Source organism: Balaenoptera physalus, assembly GCF_965194825.1.
Source record: "Balaenoptera physalus genome assembly, chromosome: 5".
NCBI classification, from domain to species: Eukaryota; Metazoa; Chordata; class Mammalia; order Artiodactyla; family Balaenopteridae; genus Balaenoptera; species Balaenoptera physalus.
Window position 1 is genome coordinate 69567987 of NC_138884.1, and position 26622 is coordinate 69594608.

Below are 26622 nucleotides of genomic sequence, written 5' to 3' on the forward strand. Positions count from 1 at the left end.
CACAAGTAATGAAGCTGAAACTGTGATTAAAAATCTTCCAACAAACAAAAGTCCAGGATCAGATGGCTTCACAGGTGAATTCCATCAAACATTTAGAGACGAGCTAACACCCATCCTTCTCAAACTCTTCCAAAAAATTGCAGAGGAAGGAACACTCCCAAACTCATTCTATGAGGCCACCATCACCCTGATACCAAAACCAAACAAAGAAACTACAAAAAAAGAAAATTACACAGAAATATCACTGATGAATATAGATGCAGAAATCCTCAACAAAATACTAGCAAACAGAATCCAACAACACATTAAGAGGATCATACACCATGATCAAGTGGTATTTATCCCAGGGATGCAAGGATTCTTCAATATATGCAAACTGATCAATGTGATACACCATATTAAGAAATTGAAGAATAAAAACCATATGATCATCTCAATAGATGCAGAAAAAGCTTTTGACAAAATTTTACACCATTTATGATAAAAGCTCTCCAGATAGTGGGCAAAGAGGGAACCTACCTCAACATAATAAAGGCCATATATGACAAACCTACAGCAAACATCATTCTCAATGGTGAAAAACTGAAACCATTTCCTCTAAGATCAGTAACAAGACAAGGATGTACAATCTTGCCACTATTATTCAACATAGTTTTGGAAGTCCTAGCCACGACAATCAGAGAAGAAAAAGAAATAAAAGGAATACAGATCAGAAAAGAAGAAGTAAAGCTGTCACTGTTTGCAGATGACATGGTACTATACATAGATAATCCTAAAGATGCCACTAGAAAACTACTAGAGCTAATCAATGAATTTGGTAAAGTTGCAGGATACAAAATTAATGCACAGAAATCACTTGCATTCCTATACATTAACAACGAAAGATCAGAAAGAGAAATTAAGGACACAATCCCATTCACCGTTGCAACAAAAAGAATAAAATACCTCGAATAAACCTAACTAGAAGGTAAAAGACCTGTGCTCAGAGAACTATAAGACACTGATGAAAGAAATCAAAGATGACACAAACATATGGAGAGATATACCATGTACTTGGATTGGAAGAATCAATATTGTCAAAATGACTATAGTATCCACAGCAATCTACAGATTCAATGCAATCCCTATCAAATTACCAACGGCATTTTTTACAAAACTAGAACAAAAAATCTTAAAATTTATATAGAGACACGAAAGACCCCAAATAGCTAAAGCAAACTTGAGGGAAAAAAACAGAGCTGGAGGAATCGGACTCTCTGACTTCAGTGTATACTACAAAGCTACAGTAATGAAGACAATATGGTACTGGCACAAAAACAGAAATATAGATCAATGGAACAGGATAGAAAGCCCAGAGATAAACCCACGCACCTATGGTCAACTAATCTATGACAAAGGAGGCAAGGATATACAATAGAGAAAAGACTGTCTCTTCAATAAGTGGTGCTGTAAAAACTGAACAGCTACATGTAAATGAATGAAATTAGAACACTCCCTAACACCATACACAAAAATAAACTCAAAATGGATTAAAGACCTAAATGTAAGACCAGACACTATAAAACTCTTAGAGGAAAACTTAGGAAGAACACTTTTTGACATAAAGCATAGCAAAATCTTTTTTGACCCACCTCCCAGAGTAATGGAAATAAAAACAAAAATAAACAAATGGGACCTAACGAAACTTAAAAGCTTTTGCACAGCAAAGCAAACTATGAACAAGATGAAAAGACAACCCCAAGAATGGGAGAAAATATTTGCAAATGAATCAGCGGACAAAGGATTAATCTCCAAAATATATAAACAGCTCATGCAGCTCAATATTTAAAAAACAACCCAATCCAAAAATGGGCAGAAGACCTAGATAGACATTTCTCCAAAGAAGACATACAGATGGCCAAGAAGTACATGAAAAGCTGCTCAACATCACTAATCATTAGAGACATCACCAAATCAAAACTACAATGAGGTATCGCTTCACACCAGTTAGAATGGGCATCATCAGAAAATCTAAAAATAAAAAATGCTAGAGAGGGTGTGGAGAAAAGGGAACCCTCTTGCACTGTTGGTGGGAATGTAAATTGATACAGCCACTATGAAGAACAGTATGGAGGTTCCTTAAAAAACTAAAATTGGAATTACCATATGACCCAGCAATCCGACTACTGGGCATATATCCAGAGAAAATCATAATTCAAAAAGACACATGCACCCCAATATTCACTGCAGCACTATTTACAATAGCCAGGTCATGGAAACAACCTAAATGCCCCTCAACAGACGAATGGATAAAGAAGATGTGGCACATATATGAAATGGAATATTACTCAGCTATAAAAAGGAACAAAATTCGGTCATTTGTGGAGACGTGGATGGACCTAGAGACTGTCATACAGAGTGAAGTAAGTCAGAAAGAGAAAAACAAATATCGTATATTAACACATATAAGTGGAATCTAGAAAAATGGTACAGATGAACTGGTTTGCAAGGCAGAAATAGAGACACAGATGTAGAGAACAAACATATGGACACCAGGGGGAAAGCAGGGGGGGCGGGGGGGTGGTGGTGGCGGGATGATTGGGATTGACATATATGCATTAATACGTATAAAATAGATAGCTAATAAAAATTTGCTGTATAAAAAAATTCAATAAAATAAAATTCAAAAAAAATTATATAACAATAACCTAAAATTTGAACATAATCTCACTTCATTATATAGATTTGCTAAAGCTGCATTCTTTTAAAATGATACCAAGAATGAATTTAATCAATCATATAAAAAAATGTATCATAAACACTTAAAATAATAGCCCCCAAATTCATATTATTAAATAAATGTAATCCACCTAACAAAAAGTGGTGTTTCCCCTTCTCCCTTACTGGATTGGTAATGTCTAGATTTGGGGCAAAGTTGTGAAGGGTAGCAGAATAAGCTACCACAAAATACATGCTTCTTTGCTATGAAGATTATTTAGAGAAACAGCAATTGCAGAAGATGCTCTGAAAACAGAAGTCACTTTTTTGTAAGGGACATTTACATTTATAAAAGAAATCTTCATTTGTAAGAGTGTCTCCTTCTCTATACCAGGAAGAGAAGGATCCCTAAATCACAAGAGAATCTTATCAGTGGAAAGTCACCATCCAAAATCTGCATAGCACACTTTACCTTTGTTTATCTTGCTTTTCCTGGTAACTTTCCATAAAGGACCTCCTCTCCCCCTCCCCTCCTACCAACTCCCCATCTACTCCAACCTTCACCCCTCACACAACCATTTTTCTTTAGCTGAGGATGGTATTAAGGTGGTGGCTTAGCCCACCTCAAGGAATTGCTTATTTGTTTCTATTTCCCATATGTATATGAGGTATACACGTTAAAAAACTTCAGTTTGTTTGTTATGTAATCTGTACAAATTATCCTAGAATCAGGGATTTTACTAACCCAAGGGGTAAAAATAAGATCTTGATTATCTTAACAAAAGGAGACATGTCCAAGTCTATATACAGTTGACTCCTGAACAACGTGGAAGTTAGGGGCACCAACCCTCCATGCCTTCGAATATCTGTGTATAACTTATGGTTGGCCCTCTATATGCATAGTTTCTCCGATGCCACTGTTCTACATCTTTGAATTCAACAACCATAGATCGTGTGGTACTGTAGCATTTACTACTGAAAAAAATCTGCATATAAGTGGACTTGAGCATTTAAACCCATGTTGATCAAGGGTCAACTGTAATGAGTTATATATAAGTGCAATCACAGCTTGTATAAATACTGACCGTACATCCTATGAATAAAATTTTCTAGTGTTTCTCAGTTATCACAGTTCCTTCAGTCTCCTCCAGAGTTATTACTCTTAATTTTCATATGTGATGAAAGTAAAATAAGAAAGAGGAAAAGACCAAAATCTTTTTTAACATTCAAATATCCACAGTGTCATGATTTTGTGAATACTTTCAACTCTACCTAAACTGAAGAATTCTGATTAATTATGACCTTTGAGGTATACCTTTTTATTTTCATTGAGCATGAAGGTGCATAGATTTTGTCACCCCCTGCCTAATATGTCACTTTCGCATGAGGATTATTATAAGCTAAAGGTAATCAAAAACCCAACAGATTGAGGGACAGCTCTTTACCTCCCCCTCAACAGCCTTAATTTCCATTGGAAAAGGGGCTTGTACCAGGAAGACAGTTGTTACCAGAAATATCTTTTTACCTAAGAAACTGATAACTGATAACTTATAACAGGGCAACCTTTGTTTTCTAAACATCTCCTCTGCCTTCCTGTGTATGGCCTTTGACTCTTTTGAATCCCCACACCCCTACCCCTTTCCTTAGCTCAGGATGTTACATAAGCTTTAATTACCTGGCTGCCTTTTGAGTCTTCATTTTTATGGGGCTCCTACATAGACACGCCATTTTGTTTGTTTTTCTCCTGTTATTCTGTTTTATATCAACTTAATTATTAGACCAGCCAAAGAACATAGAAGGGAAGAAGGGAAATTTTTTCTTCCCCCACAAGCACATACCTGGTTTTATAATTACACAAAACATCACTAGGAATTTGCTAATACTTGATAGGCAAGTTTCTAAATAATTAAATTTAGAAGCCAGGATCTACTATATAATTTCAAACAGTTACACCTGTCTCAAGGCCTGGTGCTGGAAAAATATCCATAGAATCCTTAGTTTAATCTAAAAGGAATATGTACAGTGACTCTTGGAGCCGATGTTTAGCTACAGTCTACTAACTGTGGAGCTGATATGAGAAAGGACTAGGAAGCTACAACGTGATTAATATCTTCAATGTAAAAATATACAAGTGTCTAATCACACACAGAGACACACACATACGAGCTGACAGTTGAGAACTGAAAGGTCCTATAACTAGCTCAATTTATAATATAAATAGTGAGATATTTAGGAATTACCTGGATTTATAGTGCCATTATTTAATAGGGTAACTACTTAGTTTGCCACCTCCCTAGATTAATGACCCATAAATTAATAAATATATCATAACTCTAAAACTATGCCTTAGTCAGTCCCTCAAAATCAATTAGCCTCACAAGTAAGAATACTTCTGGAATCATATTTATACTTGTTCCTTTGTTATCCCTAGACTAGTGCTTTTATCACTGATTCACCATTCACCACAGCAAAATATCCAAAATATTGGTAGTTTGTCTGTTGCTTCATAAAGTGAATCAACGAAGATTACAGGACACTGAAGTAATCCCTATTCCCTTAATATTTTGACATACCTAGTTAGAACACATACACGTGTGTGCGTGCATATATGAATTACTATACAAATAAGACATGCCTCTTTCTGAGAAAGTGTCACCAGCAAAGTCCATTAACAATTCCTGGGAAATAAAAATAGAATCTGTGTAATGAGATAAAGTCTAACTTCTTTTTGTTTCCTTTTCCTTTCCTTTGTGCTCATAGGGTGTCACGTGCAGAGGCCTCTAACCTGTCTCTTCAGACAAGAATTCCTCCTTCCAAATGGCTGCGCGCAATACCTCAGCTGGGCGGGCGCGGGCAGAAGCTCCACAGGACACTTGGACTCAAGATGGCGGCGGCGGGCCGTGAGCAGAGACGCTGCGCCCGGCACTGGGATCTGGAGCGCGAGCAGCACAGCTGTGCCGGCCCCAACAGAACTCCCTCCCCACTTAAGAGAGCCCCATAGGGCTTCTCTGGTGGCGCAGTGGTTGAGAGTCTGCCTGCCAATGCAGGGAACACGGGTTCGGGCCCTGGTCTGGGAAGATCTCACATGCCGCGGAGCGGCTGGGCCCGTGAGCCACAACTACTGAGCATGCGCGTCTGGAGCCTGTGCTCCGCAACGGGAGGGGCCGCGATAGTGAGAGGCCCGCGCACCGCGATGAAGAGTGGCCCCCGCTTGCCGCAACTGGGGAAAGACCTAGCACAGAAACGAAGACCCAACACAACCAAAAACAAAAAATAATTAAAAAAAAAAAGAGAGCCCTATAAAGCAGCCCCACCTGCAGCCTGTCGGGAGAGCTTGTACTGGAGATGATGAGCTCCCACCTCTCCATTCTCTGATGGAATAATAAAGCTTTCCTTTACTTCTGAACTGAAATCAGTCTCGTTCTATTGGCTCGAACAATACCAGGCACAAGGACCCTTGCAGGGGGCCAACTTGGGAGAGTCGGCAACAAAAGTACACAAATTCAAAATTCTCTGTCATTATTAACAATATTGTCTTTCTTAGCACTCTTCAGTTCGTTTTCTTATACCAGAAACCACAGCAGAAGAAAAACAATCTAGTTCTCTGAATTTACTTATCTTCTGGACTTCAACTGAATCCCAAAGTAAAATGATTCTGATCAAAAAATATTGCTTGCAAAGATGAAAATACTGTATGAATTTTAAAAAGCAAACACATTTGATGTATTTAAAGCCCAGCATCAGTCTCTAGGGTGGTGTATTTTTCCTCTATAACAGATATACTAGATAATTCCTGAGGATTAAGACAGAATAAAATTTCAAGTGGTATATTTCATGATATTTCTGTATTTTTCCAGTTAAGTAAATAATTTAAATTTTTCCTGCATCATTTCAATAAGATAAAATTATATTCTGCAAACAATTACTCTCAAGTCCAAGCAACATTAGTTTCAATACATATAACCATATTTGAGTATTTTAAATGTAATTTAATAATCAAGCTGCAATCTTTAAATGTAACATTTCTATGATAAACAAAAAGAAAATAAGCCAAATAATTCCTAGTGTTTAATAAATGCTAGATATTGTTCAAGGCCCTCTTAATAAAATGATTAAGCCAGATGCCAAATCTCATGATACCTTATATTTTAGAGGGATAAGGGTAGAATTTGGGAGGCAGATAATAAACAAAAATAATAATGATAATATCTAATCTTCTGCAGAGAATTAAAATAGGATGCTGTGATAAAGAGGAACTATTTTAATTTTTTGTCAGAGAAGGGCTCTACAAAGGTGACAATCAAGCTGAAGATTGCAGAAGAAATATCCAAGCAAAAATGAGGAGGAAGAAAAATCTAGGCAGAGGGCATAACTAAGGCAAAGGCCCTGAAGTGAGAGCTTAATGGAGAGGGGTGGAGAGCAGTGATGTGCTGACAAATGTTTAGCTGGCTTTCTAGAAAAACACGTGTGTATATAGAAACATTAAGTTTATTATAAATTTTACTAATATAAAAGATGTCTAGCATACAATTTGTAAACAATAATAACATATACAATACCCTATGTTGTAAATTCCATACAGCCAATTGATTCTCATGGTATGCTGTCATTGACTTGCTGAACTCTTTTATCTGTAGCCAAAGTAAGGTTGTAACTGATGAACAAGTGTACTTCCAAAGTTAATGTTGATTGATATTTCTGTTTAATGAGCAAGATGAAAATAAAACAACAAATGTTGAAATTTTACTGGTTCATCAGTAATGTAACTTCTTTGTTATATTGCATTATAGTTCCTAAATTCTGGAGTATCTCCTCAAAATTTTGTGCTATTCATAATGTAACAGCTAGACACAACTCACTGCTAAGTTTACTCTGCATTACTAATTTCCTCCAACACTTACTTATGTCCAGACAATCAACAAAACATTAAGTAAGCACTGATTTATAACATTTGCCCCTTTCTATGGTGTAAATTCTCCCTCCATAGCTGATATCAAGCTATCAACATGACTTCACTATACATGAAGTTGGGAAGAGATGTGAAAAAGCAAAACCATTATATAGTATTTCAACTATACACATACAATATACTTGAAAAGACCCCAAGAGCATAAATAATACTAAAAGGTAATAAAATAATTAGGAAGTGATGAGCTTGGAGTATTTATTACGTTTGCTTGCCATGTAATTTAGTTAATTGTAAGATTATATACTATTTTTAATAGTTGGTTTTAACAGCTGGCTTGCAAATTTTCTGAAAATTTACCAATTCGGTCTCACAGGTCAATACAAGCCAACTCCAGCACACTGGTTCAATATACATATAAGGTGATATAAATGAGGCTGCAGATGTAAACAGGGACAGAGCAGGCAAGGGTTTTATAAACCGATGAAGGGAGTTTTTATTTCATTGAAAGAATAAGGAAAAACCCCTAGAGGGCTGAAATCAGGAGAGAGATAGGACTCAATTTGTGTTCTAAAATGATCCTTCTCAGTACCCTGGAGAGTTAATTTCAAGAAGGTAAAAACAGAAACAGGGAGACCAGACAGAAGCTACTGTAGAAGCCTGGGTGAGAGATAATAACAGCTTAAAAAAGATACTCATTACAATGATGTTTTCAAGGTAGCTTGACTAGACTTATTGATGGATTGAGGTAAAGGCAGCACAGCCCTTAGATCAGACTAAGACCCACAAATCACATTCACAGAAACTCTTTTGTAGGTCGTATGAAAGTTTTTTGATAGTTCAATAACCAAGGAGAATTACTGGGAGAGACCCAGGAGCTGAACTGTCTCCAAAGTGCTGGCAAGTCTGACAGCTGGGGGAAGGAGGAAGGGTGGTGGTAGAAGGTGAAAACTGAGCAAAAACTATGCAGTAGAAAATCAGAGAAAAGAGTGGCTGCTTTTGCCTAAAGTTGTCTTTCTCAAACTAGCTTTAGTCAATGTCTAGGGAGACAGAGTTCCCTCTCTCTTCCTCTCTGCTTGGAAGGGCCTAGAACTGCCTGGAAATCCTGAGTTGGAAAAGTGCGATACAGAGGAAAGGCATTGCCCACCCTTGTCTCCCTAGAGAGTTTGATTATGTCAGTCCCACCTCTGGGTAGATCCTGAGTAAACCCAGCTTCTACCATTTCCTACCAGCAGAACAGTACAAGTTTCAGGTTTATTAGCGTTTGTCCCACAAGGAGGGAAACTCCTTCAGCCTCCATATTTCAGGATGATAACATGGGCAGGGTATTGAGGATAGCTTGATTTATAACTTTTAACTACGATGTATGATATGCAGGCTTCTATTTAAGCTCCTGTTCTAGCCCCACAAATAGTAAAGGCAATGTAGTAGGAGGGGGAGGTAAACAAAAAAGAGAAATGGAAGAGGACTTCTAGATTTTTGACTACTTTATTAATATGATTCACTTTATTAACCTCCTACAAATCAATCTAAACTCAATGAATTTCTAATGAAAACTCAATCATAAAATTTGGGACGAACTTGACAATCTGGTTTAAAACTTTTTAAGCCAATTTTGAAAAAGGAGTAAAAAAAGGGACTTGTTCCTGCAGGTATTAAGTAATATTGCAAAACCATAGTGGTATACTGGATTAGATGCAGGCTAATGAACCAGTGAAAGAGAATAAAAAGTCTAAGAGTACAGGAGAATTTGTTATACAGAAATAACATCAGAAACCACTGAAGAGAGCTTGCATTATTTGGTAATGTGAATTGAAAAAAATGACTCACTACATCCAAAAAACGTTTTAATTCTAACCCATAACATATAAAAACTTAAAGTTAACCTACTTGAATTCTAAGAGTGACTCTAAATGTGAAAGGTAAAATATGTATGATATTGGGTGAGGAATGGTTTTTCAAACACCTGCAAATCGCAAACCAAAAGGGAGAAAATGGCATGCTGTGACTATATTTCAATGAAAGATTTCTGCCCAAACTTATCTAAAGGGCAACAGAGAGGAAGAAGATATTTGCACAATTAAAAATGTCAGAGGCTTACTATCAAGAATTCTTACAGCCTAGTGGGGAAAAACAACCAAGAGAAAAATAGGTAATGACTACGAAGAGTCAGTTTACAGAAGAAACTATCCAAATGGTTAGTTAGTATTGAAAATGGATATTCAATCTCACTAGTAATCAGAGAAATGCAAATTAAAACAATGAGACACCACTTAATATCTATCCAACAGGCAAAAATTAAAAAGCTGGCTTCTACTATTAAGCTATGGAGAAGCTAATAAGAATGGGAAGCTCTAGCCCAAGTGAAAACTGTCACAGCCATTCTGAAGAGCAACCTGTCATTGCTTAGCAAAGTTAGTTATCTATGTGTGTGACCTACTCTGGAATGTATTCCCAAGGAAACTCTCATACTGATACACAAAGAGACATTTAGGATGTTTGGCACATTGTTTTTGATCATAAAGAGTTAGAAGCATCCTAAGTACCCATCACTGGGTAAGTAAAATGCAAACCACACATATGATGGACTAGATAGGCAGACAGAATCAGTAGAAGACTAGATGGGTAATATGTGGTACATGCATATGATGAAACATGATACAGCAGTGGAATACTCAATAATGTAGTATGTCAGAATCACTGAACAAACATAGCAATATGGACAGAGTTCAATGACAGCACTGAGTGAAAAAAGTAATAAAAAGATAAGATGAATAGCATGATACCACCTATGCATTCATGTGTATTAAAAAACACTCAAAATATTTTCTAATTTTTTAAGGATACAGGTATATTTGAAGGTATGACCGGAAGAATATATATTAAATACACTAGAGTAGGGAAGGAGAATGAGCTTGAGAAAGGAGGATGAAAAGTAGGTATTAGTTTTCTGTTGCTGCAGTAACAAACTAATATAAACTAAATCGCTCACAACAACACAAATTTTATTATTCTACAGTTCTAGCGGTCAGAAATTTGACGTGGTTGTCACTAGGCTAAACTCAAGTAGTTGGTAGGGCTGTGTTCCTTTCCGAAGCCAGTCACTAGGGGAGAATTCTAGATTCTAGAGGCCCCTTCCTCCATTTTCAAAGCCAACAAATGGTGCATCCCTTGTGCCTTTCTTCCCTCTCCCTCTGTCTCTCCCTTTTCCCTCCTAAGTCTACTTTTAAGGATCCTTGTGATTACACTGGACACACCTGGATAATCCAGAATATTCTTTCTACAGCAACATCCTTAACTTAATCACACCTGCAGAGTCCTTTTTGCCAGACAAGGTAACATATTCACAGGTTCGAGGGATTAGAATGGTGACACCTTTGGGAGGCCATTATTTGCCCACCACAGGGAAAGATAAAAATAAATAAATAAAAACAAAGATTGAACAAGCTGGGAAGAGTGATGATAGTGTGACACCAGTGTGGAACAAATCAACTCAATTCTGTGTGCCCAAGGTCCTAAAATAGCGTAGGATAAAGAGGAATATGAGACTGTGGTGTTATCAGCTGTGTCAAATGATACTGTGAAGTCAATTAAGATAAGGATAGAGGAAACAAACACTGAATTTGGCAAAATGGTATTACTTGGTGAACTTAATAAAAGCAATCTGAGTATAGTGTTAGCAAATAATGCAGCATTAAAGTGAACTGAGGAGAGAATGTGACGTGAGAAAATGGCGAGAGAGCACAATGTCATTCTCTAAGATGTATTTGTATTATGCAAAAATCTCCTATTAGTAAAAATGAAATGCCCAAAAATAGAGAGCACATAAATTATTCTATTTCTTAATGGAATATCATGCAAATGCAACTGTTGTAAACACTTTAAAAGAGTCCAATGTTTTCAAAATCTTAGTTGAAAAAAAAAGATAAAAAATATTATAGTATAATCACAACTGCATTAAATATATCGATACATAGCTAGCATAAATAAAAAGATAAAATACACAAAACTCTTCATAGCAGTTGCCTTTAGCAGCTCGATATATGATTTTTTTCTTTAAAAGTTTCCTATGTTTTTCCAGTATTCTATTATGAACATGAATTATTTTTTAATTTCCAGAAATAATGTAAATATTTAGAAATAATAAGATTCCTCAGAAATGTTTTTGTTTGAACAACTAAAATCAAAATATAAATATTTCACTTAAAAAATGTATATGTGTTCACAATAAAGAAACTGTAAAACTTGTTTGGAAATGGAACTGGGTCCATAACTGGCGTCAGCCCATTAACTATAGGGAAGTTACTTGAAACTTCCGGGCCACAATTTCCTCATTTACAAATCAATAGATTGTAGATATGATCTCAAATGGTCCCTTCTAAGCTTAAACATTTTATGATAATATCCAGATTCAAACTGCATTCCTACTTTCACATAATCATCTTTATTTATACAAAAATCTATATAATTTACTTAGATAAAAAAATTATCAGAAAAAAGAAACTTTCCTGGGCTATTTCTAGTAATCAGGGTTTGTTAAAGTTTGGACACATCTGCTATAACCCCACAGCTCTATGTCACTAAATATGGTCACAGGCAAGGATAGACTAAACCAATTTAAAATAGGTTTAAAACTCAACCAGCACTGCCACTGAAAGATTATAGTGTGTATATGTGTATATATATATTTGTCTCAATATATCCATTTGCCTGGTTAGTTGCCTTTCTTTACAGACTGTTTGCTTTGATAAGAGAGAAGGGAAGAACACACTTACAGGCTCAAGGGAACTTTGGGTAATCATCTAGTTCTTTCAGCAGAGGGCTCCCTCTGGAAATGTACAGAGGAACTGCTCTCCAGGTAATCCAGCTGAATAGAGCTGACATTCCTTCTGGATTTCTAGGGAGCATTCTTCCTCTTTCCAATGGCAGCTTTCCTATCAAGATGACTTTGGAGTTTAGCTATGAGATGGAAGCAAATCAACCTTACTGAAGAATATCAATACTTCATTCCCAATCCTTTCTTTATATTTCCTTAGCTACATCAGCCTTCAAGCATATAAGAATGGCAGACTTGTGGGCATGGGATTATAAGAAGAACCATTACAATGTCTAGCTAAAAGAGTAAACTACATGTGACTTGCCCAGTTGTCAGGAAAAAAAAAAAAAAACTCTACGAGAAAACAGCATCTGTTCTACCCCCGCCCTCACTAACAGCCAGCTGTTTTCAGTTATTCTCACCTGCTGACCAGGTCTCTCAGGATGAATTCTCACTGGGGGTGAAACAAATAAAGACAGCCAAGACTGAGCAAATCAAGCTGCTTCAGGACTTTATTTTGCTGCTGGAGCCACGAACTCCTGCCTATTTTGCCCCGGACCTTTCATTTCCTATGGCTCTCCAGGCCACCAGCAGTTTCTATGAACTTGGAATGCTTCTCTTACTCTGCCTCCGAAAACAATGTCCTTGAGGTTTCTGCTTACCAAGCCTCTGGGTCATTACCTCCCCAGCGTAATCCAGCTGATCCTAATTATTTGTGAATAAAGGTGTGTGGCTAATTTTCTTCCTTTTGGGGAATATTTCCCTTTTTATCATATATAACCTTTGATAAAAGTTGAGTGAGATAAATGTTGTATATTTTAACTTCTTTTCTACAACTAAGGATGCCCCTGTGTGTCCGTGATCAGTTGTAGTTAATCAGTGGTAGATTTCCAATATGCACAGATACAATATTTTTTAAAATGTCCCTTTGAAATATCAACCTGGGTATTAAGTTCAGGTTAATCTTCAAGCACAATGAATTCAACCTGACAATTCTGCTGTATTCTCAAATCTTCTCCCCCAAGATTTTACTATATTTAATCCAGTTTTAGGAATGTGTTTCATAATTCTAATGTCTAAAACATGTGGAAATGTTATATTCCTGGAAGAAAATCCATTGTATTTCACTCAGTATTAATATGCTTATAGAGGTAAAGATTTCAGACTTTGTGACAGACTGCCTGGGTTCAAATCCTACTTCTGCCATGACTTTGAACAAGTCATTTAATTTCTTTGTGCTTCAATTTCTTTATCTGTAAAAGGAATAATAATAGTTCCTATATCAGAGGTTCATTATGAAGAGTAAATAAGTTAATATATGTGAAGTACATATATTAATGTGAAGTACTTAAAAAAAGTACTTGGTACACAGTACATTTTTAATAAGTAAGTTATTACTATTGCTATTGTTTATCTGTATCTTCTTTTGGCTAAAAGTATCAATAATAGTTTAAATTTCATCATTAATAGGTTCTGGAGGAAACTTAGACATTTGAATGCAAAGCTATGCTTTAGAAATCATAATATTAGAAAATTCATGAATATAGACATTTCAAAAAATAGAAATTAGATAACCTATTTGACATTAGACATGGCAAAGAAATTACAGTGTTGTGGTAGAAAGTCTAATGTCGGAAAACAAAAGAAAAGACCTCCGAAGTTTATTTAAATTTTATTCAAGGGTTCTTTCAGTCACTTAAGCTAGTAATAGTGAAACCAGGGCAGATGGTTAAAATGAAGGTGATAGAGAAATACAAATGCTCTCAGAGATTACAATGCCGAGAATTGCAGCTCCCCAAGAACTTTACATATCATTCAAGTCTAATCCAGTCCCATCATCTTCTCAACTAAGAACTGAGAAGCACACAGGTCAGAGGTGCTGTCCTGGATCTCATGGTTTGGAAGGAAATGAGTCAGAACTAGAAACCAGACCGTCTCATCCTATCCAGAGATCCCCATATAGAGTCACAATGACTTCACATGTTTGAGATCTCAGGTTGAAATTGCCAAGGCTGTATGTTCACAAGCTTCATTATATATACATTTTATTGACCAGACTCCCCAAAGAGTAAAAGATACAATTTTGAGTCTTAATTAGCCAGAAAAGTTCTTTTCAGTAACAAATTCTATCAACCTTCTTGTCAATTTGCTTATTATTTGTTTTATGACAGATAGCTTTTCCCTAATTAAGCCTCCTTTCAGAACATAGAGATTAGGCACTACACCTTGAGAAAGCAAATCCCTTTTTCCTAAGAACCCCATGTTCTTAATATCCAAAGGAACTGAGGCAAAGAAGCTGAACATAATCCAGTCCTCCTTTTCCAGCTGAGCTTTCATTTCATACTTCACTACAGTTTCTCTAATCCCCACTTTCTCTTTGGGTTGCAGGGTATGCCAAATACACAGCATGTTTAAAATCCCTGCTGATCCGTTGAGATGCTACACGGTGCATGACGGAGTTTGGCAAGCATGTGCATTAAGACTTAAAATAAAAACAAAACTAAATAAAATGGAGTCTATGTTACCATCAATTTTACTCTGTTTTTGAGGCCACTAAATCTCCTCGCTACTCCCAGGAGTGCCCCGTCTTGCAGCAGGCATCATACTAATTGAGATCTGACCAAACAGCTGGATTTACAATGAAGCATTAACTGTTGGCTGAATTCCTTAGACACACACACACACACACACACACACACACATAGCATCCTGCAGAAACAAGACTTACAAATGAGTGCTTGAAGACTCATTTCTCACTCTGACCCCTGGGGTCAATGATGTCAGAGAAACTATTTCGGAAAAGAGCTCTAGAGTGGGAGTGAACAATCAGGACCAACAATAATGAGTAATTCTTGAAGGTCAAAGCTGTTGAGCAGCTAATTGCAACTTGAAAAGCTGAGTACCAAGTTATTAATGATCTTGCTGATAAACTTTTTTCCCCACTCCAAGTCATACAAGCTTTTATTCTAACTTTGAAGATCAAGAAAGAGCTGCCCTGGCTATAAATGCAAAACTTTTCCTGTCTAGATGCAGCCGCGCATATCTGACTGCCTCCTTTCCTCACATACTCAGTATAAACTGGTGACCTTCATATAAATTGAGGTATGCTTTCCGATTGCAAAATCTCTCCCAAGGAAAGGGATCGTCAACCCTGCCAAATATTTTGTTTTAGCTTATTAACTACTCAGTATTATAAAACAGACGGAATGGAATCAAATAAGTAATTTACTCAGGGAGCCAAAATGATCCTTTCCTTATTTTATATGCATGTGGTAGAAAACATACCACCTTCATTTGAAACACAGACACTATATTATGGGAGGTAAAAATAATACTTCTACAGGCTAACAAAAAGTATACTAGAGGATAAAAAGAACTGTCTGCTTTTCTTAAGAAGTACTAAGGGCAAAGTCATGCAGGCAGGAGGAAACACAAGGCATACTATTGGAAAATTAGAGAGCACATCATATATGGGAATTCTATTCCAACAATTATCCCCTATCCTTCAATAATTTAAAATAGGGTTGCTCTCCTCTCTACTTCATCTTCTATCTTATCTATTGGTTTATTATTTCTTCCCAAGCAAGAGTTAAATTTTCAGATTCCTATTGTTTATCTAAACAGTCATTCATTTATACACTGCAGGTTCATAGTAATGCTTGCTGAATGAAGGAAATGAAATGCTTTAATTATAATGTCTTTCCAACTGGAGGGCTGTTCATTGCTCTCACCACAGCAAGCCACAAAGGTTCTTGAATGAACCCCTGAGGCTATCACAGAATGATGCAAGGTACTCACCTTTCCTCCCCTCCACAACCCCAAAGGAATTAATGAGCAGCTTCCACAAAGCCCAGAAGCAAACAACTGAAATCTGAACTGCAGCCTGTTAGTATAAAGCAAGTTAAACTAGGAGAAAAACGTGTCTCCTGCAGGGTAGAGGTGGGAGCAAAGCACTTAATTATTTTAGTGAGATTCAGGTCTGTGAAAGAACATGTGTGCAAACATGCACACTCATTTTATTTTATTTGCTTAATAGGCTTGTCAGTGATATGTCATAGAAGCATGCCAATATTTTATCAGCTACCTCCTGCTTTCATAGGTGGTAGTCTACAGAAGACAAGTATTGTGCTATTTGCATTATAATTAATACACCATTAAAGAAATATTTATTGGGTAAAGAACATAAACCATAGATAATATTAAGAACCCTGGCAAATACATGATAAATAAAATAGTTCCTCATCTCAAGACTTTTATAATCAAGTAAGGAGGAAAAGGTACATATATACATAACTATAATATGATAGTGTGATAAATTCTCTACTACATTTAAGGGTCAAGTGTTGCCATCTAACCTATACTAATTCCTATAAACTGCCAGTTATACACAGATCAATACATTTCCATCACTCTTGCTTCTCCATCCACTTACAAAAATGAGAAAGTTTCCACTAAGCTAAAGTCATTTAATCATCCATCAAATCTCCTGGTATTTTCAAAATTAATGTGTTACCACAGCATGCTGTTAGAACCATTTTTTAGTCGTGTCAGATCATCACCTAAGCAGGGGTGCAGGGAGACTTGAATAATGAATGAATGTATTACCCCCAGCCCCTTCAAAGTGGAATAACGATATAAGTGCAAAATTCCAAAAAGCAGAATCTATCTCCCTATAGTCTGTGTTCAACAAACTCATTGCTGGGCCATGGGATTTTCTACCCATGACAAAAACTAAAATAAGCAATGTTGCATTAAAATGAAATAATACAGATATATATTCTAAGAAGATTTTTTCTGGAGGGCAGAGCAAATCCAGTTACTATATGGTAAGGTTTTTAGTTGTCAATTTGAAAGACCCACAAAACAAGAATTAACTGACCTGCAAAAAAAAAGTCAGGGGCTTCCCTGGTGGCGCAGTGGTTGAGAATCTGCCTGCTAATGCAGGGGACACGGGTTCCAGCCCTGGTCTGGGAAGATCCCACATGCCTCGGAGCAACTAGGCCCGTGAGCCACAACTACTGAGCCTGCGCATCTGGAGCCTGTGTTCTGCAACAAGATAGGCCGCAATAGTGAGAGGCCCGCGCACTGCGATGAAGAGTGGCCCCTGCTTGCCACACTAGAGAAAGCCCTCACACAGAAACGAAGACCCAACACAGCCATAAATAAATAAATTCAAAAAAAAGTCAGAAATGCTATCCAGATTTTCTTCACTTCCCTTCTATGTCTACACTAACCCTTCTGGGACAGTTCATACATTTATGTGATCTCCTCTCTGTAGGTAACATCCAAATCCATTGCTAAAGATCTGATTTACTTTAATTCCCATTATTCTCAAAATCCCTACAGAACTGGCTATGGATATCTGAAAATATAACAGAGTGAAAACTAAAATTATTACCTTCCTCAAAAACCAGTATTCCTTGCCAACTATTTAATTCAATATTCAGATAAGGAATATAAGCATAGGTTGAACTCACAGCCATAAAGTATTTTAAAAACCACATATAGTAATTTCAAAAACTTTCATTTAATACACTCAATTTTTAAAGAAATTAATAAAAGTGCTTTTAGTTTTTCAACTTTAAAGTCTATGGTCACAATGTCTCAAATATTTCACCCCAAGTATAAATTAAAACTGTAATTTTGCACATTTCAAAGTAGCTAATGCATACATTTATATGCAACTTGCATTTAGATCCAGTTCTAATGGATAAATGTACTTGTCTTCAGGGTAGTAGTCATATGAATAGACTCAAAGAAGTAAAATGCTTTATATTTTTTTTTCTATAAATATCAAAGGTTTTTTGGACTTGGCAAGGGCTTTACAAATAATAGCCAATCTACAAATTTTATAGATGGGATATTATATAATTTACCACAATTTATATAGTTTTACAAGTAGCAGATGGTAGATTAATACTAAGGTGGCAATATACATTATCACCCAAATCAGAACACTTCTGAGAATGGGAGAGGACGCTTAACGACTATTACTATTTCTATTACTAATACTGGAAGACAACAGGTATAAACTGGGTCTCTCTGGGAAAACCAGAACATAGGGTTATCCTAACTATAACACATGCAATATGTATTTGCTATTTCAATTGAGAATATTCAATCTGCTATAGATACAAGAAACAAATGGGATAGATAAGACTTATGTGTTAAATATACATAATGTACAGGCAAGTAACTTGGGGAGTCAGGCAAAATTCATAACATGTACTAAGAATAGAAAGTAAGTTAGTAACCCATACACATATTACAGAATTAATGGAACAATTACAAGAATGAAACAAATAGAGTGTTACTTAGAAAGGGATATAAAGACCATAAATCTTAAGTATTCATAAAGCCCAGATTATATCACCTCTATATTGATAGCTATTTCCCTCTAAATCTGCCTCCCTTAGTGACATCTATTATGGTCCGTTTCTGACCCCATGTGTTCTCCACTTGAGAAAGACAGATATAAGCCCCAGCGGCTCAACACATTAAACAGTGAGGTACAACTGCGGTCAGGTGTACGAGTCTCTGCATCTCTCCAACAAACTGAGCTTGTGTTACCTGCAGATACGGTCCAACCACTGAGCTTCCTTGTTTATCTGGTCTTTGTAACCACACCATCAGCAGAAATAGCAGATGAAGTGGAGAGTGAATCAGGATACTGCAACATTACATTAAACAGAATTAAGAAAGTGTGATCCTTTCAACCATCCAATGGAACCCTATGCTAACTGTGTAAACGTATCCTATAGCTTTGTTCTTGGCTTCCCACGACAGAATAAATAAAGCACGTGATTCCAGAATCTTGGCATCTTGGTCTGTAAGCCTTGCAGTCCTGACTTCTATTATAGCTTACCTGGTAGTTTATGTAGAGGCTTTTATTGCATTGATATAAATTCCCACACAACAGCACATATCCCCAAAATCCCATTGATTTATTTACTCATTCAACAAATTTGAGTACCTACCACACAGCATGCTCAATTCTGGGTGCCTGGAATATAAAAATGAAAGACACAGCCTCTGTTCTTTCTTTTTTTTTTTGGCAACGCAGTGTGGCATGAGGGACCGATCAGGGATCAACCCCATGACCCCTGCATTGGGAGCGCAGAGTCTTAACCACTGGACCACCAGGGAATTCTCAACAGCCTCTGTTCTTAAACAGAGTCCAAGGAGGAAAACAGATGAGTAAACAGACAAGGTATGATAGTGTTGTCATATCCTAGCCTCCAGGGATCAAGGAAGGCTTCCCAGAGGAAGTGACACCAAAGAATATAGAATAGGACAAAACAGACCAGAAGAGAAAAACAGACTCACTAACATTTATTGCTTACTGCATGCCGCAACAATTTTCTAACTCATTTAATACTCATAACAACCCTATGAGTCATTATTGTTATTATTCCTATTTGAAAAATAAGAGAAGGAAGGCATAGAGAGGTCATATATCTAGCAAGTGAAGGAGTCAGGATTGAATGCCAAGCATTCTGGCCCAAGAAACCATCCACTTAATCACTAAATTACACTGCGTCATATCCCAGGTGCCAAAAACTAAAATATGAATGGGAGTTAGAAGGGCAAAAAAGGGAGAGAAGGGCATGGTAACATGAGAACCCAAACCAAGACAACCTTCATACTTCAAGAGAGTTCAAACATGGCATGCATATGAGGAATTGTAAGAGATGAAACTGTTAAATTAGGCAGGGCCCAGAAAATGGGATTACCAAAGGCCTTATCAAAAGACCTCATCACCTCCTTGTCACATGACCCCGTAACTCAAAGTCTACATCACAATGTTATAAGAGGAAAACAAATGAATACATCATGGAGCGTGAAATGCAAAAAATGAAATAAGCCTTGAAATTTTCAATTAGTGATAACTTTCTTTCAATTTAAGGCAGTATCTTATAAAAAAATTCAACGTTCTCTGAACTACAATGCAATACAAATAAAGATTTTAACAGAACTTACATCTAATCTGTAGTACCTACCCATAGGTTATATAACCGTTTTTATTTTGTTTAGATTTCACACATGTAATTATTATGTGTAATTCTATGGATACGCACTTACGTACATGTATATGTCAACTAAAAACGTGTGAAATGCAAAAACAGATCTCATACAAGTAGCTTTTCAACAATAATATGTTGTCATAGATGTTAACATGATAAACAAATCTGTATAACTGGACAAATAAAATATAGGTAAGAAGTAAGAAGTAAACCAACAAGACACATATCGTCATAGGTTATTCAAATAATTCTGGTAGAATATCTTCCCATTATAAACACATTATTTTTCTAATGCTATAAATAATCACATTACTTAATATAAATGAAACAAGATTTATAAATATCAGATGAACAAATGGTACAGTTTTCCTTTCAGATGTGAAACTGTGGGAATAAATTACTTTTACAAGACCAGTGGTTTCAAATAAAATTGAGGAGTCAATCTGTTTGGTATAATTCTTAAATTTTAAAATGATTTAAGTATTTAAACAAGTCTTCACTTTTTTTTGCTATTGACTGCATATATTTAGATTCAACCAGTTAGAACTTATTACAATATATAATATTTAGTTTAATTATTAATTTCCAAGTCTCATCAAAAAATATCCCAGTGTTTTTCTATTAATCTCAAACAGTATTACAACATTCCAGAAGTTAACATTTTAAAAACTTTCATATACTTTTAATGTATGTTCACACCAGCACTACTTTAGCCTGATGATTCACAATTAACCAATGATCAAAAACAAAAAAAACAGGGAACTACATTTCTGAAATAGAAGAAAATCACTAGACATAGTCATATTTCCCCAATTCCATCATATATACTCATAAATCTAATCTATTATTTGCTCTACTTGCTAGAGGGTATTTGAGAAAGATCAGCACACGTCACAAATCTTTCAGTGAGAATCAAAAACACTTTCATTTTCTCATCCATTTAGCTCATGCTCTATCATCTTCTTATCATGCATTTATGAACTTTCTGTGGATTAGCATTAGCAGAGGCTACCAGAGGGGCAAAGCATAAGAAAAGTTTGGGACTTCTATTTACCAGTTGTATCAACCCATGACATGATCACCTCCATTGGCTTATAATTTTCCCTTCTCTAAATGAAGAGTGCGTCCCCCAGTTTTCCCCTTGCCCATTCTCTTCTCTGCTTTGACGATTTCCTAAACCCCAGTGACCTTAACTATCACCTTTATGTTGAAAATGTCTAACTTCTGTACTAGCGATAACTTCTCCCTTGATATTTAGATTAATATTTCAGAGTTTACTTCACATTTACACCTCTAACTCAATATTTCTAAGACCAGATTCATCTTTTTTTCCTGAAAACCAAAGCTTCCTCTTGACATTCTAATTCTACGAATGGGAGCACACAGTCACCTAGGCATCTTTGATTCTTCCCTCAACCTCACTTCCTACATCCAGTTAGTAGCCAAGCACTGCAGATTCGATCTCTGTGCATCTCTCACATCGTTCCTCTTCTTTCCATCCCGATTACTCTCTCTCCAGTTCAGACACTCATTACCTTTTGCCCTATGGCAACAACCTAACTGATCTCTCCATGTTCAAGTCTCTCTCCACACTAAACTTTCCCACACAATCCTGACAGGTTCTAAACTGCAACTCTGATCAAGAGCTTCCAAAGAATCCCCACTACAGACAAAATTATGTACACGTGGGCATTTAAAACCCCCTACAAGATGGCTAAAACTACCTTTCAAACTTCCTGCCCCACCACTTCTTTCCTCATACTCTTACTGTTGGTTAAACTAGACTATTAACTGTTTGATGAAAATGTCATAATTTTCTCCAACTATAACTTTGTTCACATAATTCACTTCTCTGGAACACCCTCCCTCTGCCAGCACTTTCCAAATGATCCTAGGGATTTTTTAAGAGTTAGTAAAAATACCACATTATCTAAGAAAGCTTTACCTGCCCTCGTTTCTCCGCTATCCCCACATACCAGGGATGCCGTTTCCTCCTTCTTTAAAATACTATAGCACCTGGAGAAAACCATAATTCAAAAAGATACATGCACCCCAATGTTCACTGCAGCACTGTTTACAATAGGCAGGACATGGAAGCAACCTAAATGTCTATCAACAGAGGAATGGATAAAGAAGATGTGGTACATATATACAATGGAATATTACTCAGCCATAAAAAGAAATGAAATTGTGCCATTTGCAGAGATGTGGATGTACCTAGAGACTGTCATACAGAGTGAGTCAGAAGGAGAAAAAACAAATATCATATAATATCGCTTACATGTGGAATCTAGAAAAATGATACAGATGGACTTATTTGCAAAGTAGAAAGAGAGACACAGATGTAGAGAAAAAAACGTATGGATACCAAGGAAGGAAGGGGGAAGTGGGATGAATTGGGAGACTGGGATTGACATATATATATACTATTATGTATAAAATAGATAACTTGTGAGAATATACTGTATAGCACAGGGAACTCTACTCAATGCTCTGCGGTGACCTAAATGGGAAGGAAATCCAAAAAAGAGGGGATATATATATACCTATAGCTGATTCACTTTGCTGTACAGCAGAAACTAAGAAAACATTGTAAAGCAACTATACTGCAATAAAAATTAATAAAAAATAAAATAAAATAAAATACTACAGCATTTGTATGACACCACAGTTCACCAAATCATTGAGTCAAATGCCTACTGGTTTTTCTATTCTCTCTGTTACCAGCAACAGACTGTAAGTCCTTGAGGAAAAAACAGCATTATGGAGGGTTCTATGTGCATTATAGGCACAAGAAATATGTAAATTAAATTAAATTAAGTTATTTTCTCTCCTAAACATTTATACTCAATGTTCAGTTACCCAAGCTAGGAACCCATGATTGTGACAAAAATATAAAGCCAGTATTTTATCACAGCACTTTGTCTCTTCCCAAACCTAAACAAAAATATTAACAAGTAACTAAATAAATTCATTGAAAATTCTTCACAGATCTTCCATTATATATCTCTGATATGATTACCACAAAAAAGAAAGCCTAAAAAAGGGTAAACAGTAGTAGGTAACACATACTAGGTTTCAAAACCTATGAGTTTAATCATTTTAATATATTCACATATGATGCTTAATCATCACAACAATGTATGTACTTTTATTATCACACTCTACAGATGAGATAACAAAGTTTTTTAAATGTAAGTCCTTAGCCTTGGTTAAGACAGTTAATAAACAGTAAAGCTGAGAATGAACCCAAATCTGTCTGGCCCCAAAGCTCACAGAGTAACTATAATTCCATACTACTACCCTCTCTGTAGCAATAAAAAAAAAACAAACCCAAAAATGAAGAGTTAAAGATATGTCTATAGCCAAGAAAAAGAAATTGCTTCTTTAGGAAGTAAAAGCTGGGGGAGAGGGAGAATCATCAATTTACTTAACTATACATATGAAAGAGAGAAAGTATAAATTAGAGTGCCTGGCCAAATTTTTGCATTGCTGTGCTGGAGACCTATATGAATAATGCAAAATCTGAAAACACAGACGTAAACCAGTCTATGAAAGTATGATGTTCTATGCAAAACAACACCTGCTCTGCTCTCCCCTTTCATCTTAATTTGAGGTTAAGGCTTCTATAAATATAATGGAAGTTTCCTCTTTGTATCTGGGATATACTTCAGATCTCTTTTACTACCACACATTGTTAGAGTTGAAGGGAAACAAAAGAAAAAGGAAAAGATTTTCTAGTAATTAACTAATTTATTCTGGAAAGCATCTGTGACTGGTAGGGTAAAATTTGGTTCTTTGGAACATATACACAATTATTATTATGTGGCAGACACTCAAATAATGAATTAATGAAATGACTTATATATTCCTAATTAAGTCATTTTTTGGCCAGAATGTCAAGGTTTAGCATCCATTTTCCATTATTAATATTCTTTGTAACAAGAAAAATGTAATGGTGAAACATATAATTTCCATAAGCATTTTGAAAAGCTACTCAAATTTTACTTGTCAGATGGAAAGGGAAAATAATTTGTAATTTATGCCAATAGAAACAAAAGAGTTTCTCACATTTTCCTGAAAATACTTGAAGGCCAAACTCACTAACACATTTATTTTCAACTGGATACATCATTCTGGTATTTATACCATTTGGGAAAGAAACAAGATCCTAAAAAAATGTTTTAAAATCATGTTTAGGGCTGAAAAGTTTATTATTGTCGTTTAACCTCAATACTTTACCTATTTCCCTAAGTGCCTATTAGCCTCCTTCTTCCCACATAAACATATAATTTTTTTCCTTTTTTTTTGCTGACAAACAAGAGACTTTAATGGGAAGGGGTGCCCTAGCGGACAGCAGCAGGGTAAGGGAACCCAGGAGAACTGCTCTGCTACACGGCTTGCAGTCTCGGGTTTTATGGTGATGGGATTAGTTTCCGGGTTGTCTCTGGCCAATCACTGACTCAGGGTCCTTCCTGGTGGCACGCATATCGCTCAGCCAAGATGGATTCCAGCGAGAAGGATTCTGGGAGGTTGGTAGAACATATGGACTGGCGTCTCCTCTCTCCTTTTGACCCTTCCTGAATAACATATAATATTAAGTATATAAGGATTCAAAAGGGTGATGCCCAAATAATTTATTTTGCATATCAATTAGACCTGACATTTTGTCTAAACTGGCAAACCTCACTGAAAGACACAAATAAATGTGAACGGGTTTTTATCTGAAACAATATTATATTGTCATATAAAACAAGAAGCTAACAGCACTTTGAAGGCCATATTATATTATTCTCTTGCAGTAACAGTTACATCCAAAAGGCTGAGCTTGTAAAACAGAGGGTTCCCATTGCTGTAGAAACATTAATCTCTGCTCTTCTGTTACAAGTTCTTTCACCTCTCTACTTCCCCATGAATTCCTGGACTTTACCTATACACGTCAGACTGTAATGTAATAACAAGATTAAAAGCAGCTTTTCCAAAAATCTGGGAGTAAGGGGAGTAAGAACATGAGAACATGCCAGAAGGATAACTCATCAAAGTCAATATAAATAACACTATTAAAAACATATTGAGTAAAAAAGTCTCAGGTTTTCCTATGATCATTAGTTATATCAAATGAAAATATAAAAGCCAGAAGGAAGTAAAGAGAAATTGTTTACCAAATGCACACACACAACTTTCCGGCCACTGTAATTCAGAATCAGAGGGAGGATAGAAATTGTTTGGTCAAGAATAGAGCTAAGGATGAATGCAGGCAGAGGAAAATCAATTCAAGTCAACCATACATCAAAAATTTAGCTGAGCTGAGGAGGACTCAGGTGGTACAGAAGATTCCAACCAGCAAAGATAATTATCACTTGCCAAAGATGTGGAAGGAAGGGGGCATGGTTTGTTTAATAAACTGTTAGAACTTCCATGTGGCTGAAGGATAAGGCATGTGGAGAGGTAGTTTGAGGCAAGAGAAAAATGTGTTGCCTACTAATCTTATTTACTGGATGTATGTGTTTTGGCTCATAGGTTTTAAAGCATTCCTGCTCTTTATTTAGTCCAGTGTCCATGACCCGCCCTATCATGTTGGTAAGCTCATGGTATACTAAAGACTTGGCTCCATTCCCAAATCACTGTCTTACAATTATTCCAATAAATGAGCTTTTGCCACCCTTTTCCTGCCTCTATCAGCTTATTATAATGCCTTCATATGTACAGTTAGGTGAGTTCTGCAACTGTGGCCTTGGATCTATGAATTTAAAAGTGTTTACTTTTTTTGGAGTGCAGCTTTTATTTTTCTAGACTCTTAATTAACCAATGAGAACATTAAACATTTCCTTAAGATAAAGCATCACTTAACAAGGGCATCAGGCGATATTCTATTTTAAAAATCAGTTTTAATTAGGCAAGAGTATTAATAAAGATTCGTTTCTGAGGCATTCTCAAAAGACACATGAAGATTATTTTTGTTATTATTTTATTAAACTGTGTGCTATGTTACACTGTTAATGAGCCCAAATATGAGCAGACTAGTCTCCTACTTCTTTCCAAATTTTGACATGGAACATCGTACTAAGAACTGAATGAATGCCCGATATACTTAGGCCTGCAGATCAACTGTCTTAACCTTATTCAATTTGTCTCTTTGCCATAGTATTGAAAAATATACATTGGAAAAAAACATATAT

General features: G+C 36.1%; 1 protein-coding gene and 1 long non-coding RNA gene across 16 annotated transcripts in view; one reads left to right on the top strand and one right to left on the bottom strand.

Moving 5' to 3' along the window:
• Window positions 1-25248, top strand: LOC309661922. Its single transcript, XR_014264373.1, has 2 exons — window positions 1-13144; window positions 14808-25248. It is a non-coding gene; the product is annotated as an uncharacterized lncRNA (long non-coding RNA).
• ADGRL3 (adhesion G protein-coupled receptor L3) overlaps window positions 1-26622 on the bottom strand; it is an 859984-nt gene that overhangs the window by 517949 nt on the left and 315413 nt on the right. The gene's annotated exons all lie outside the window — the stretch shown is intronic.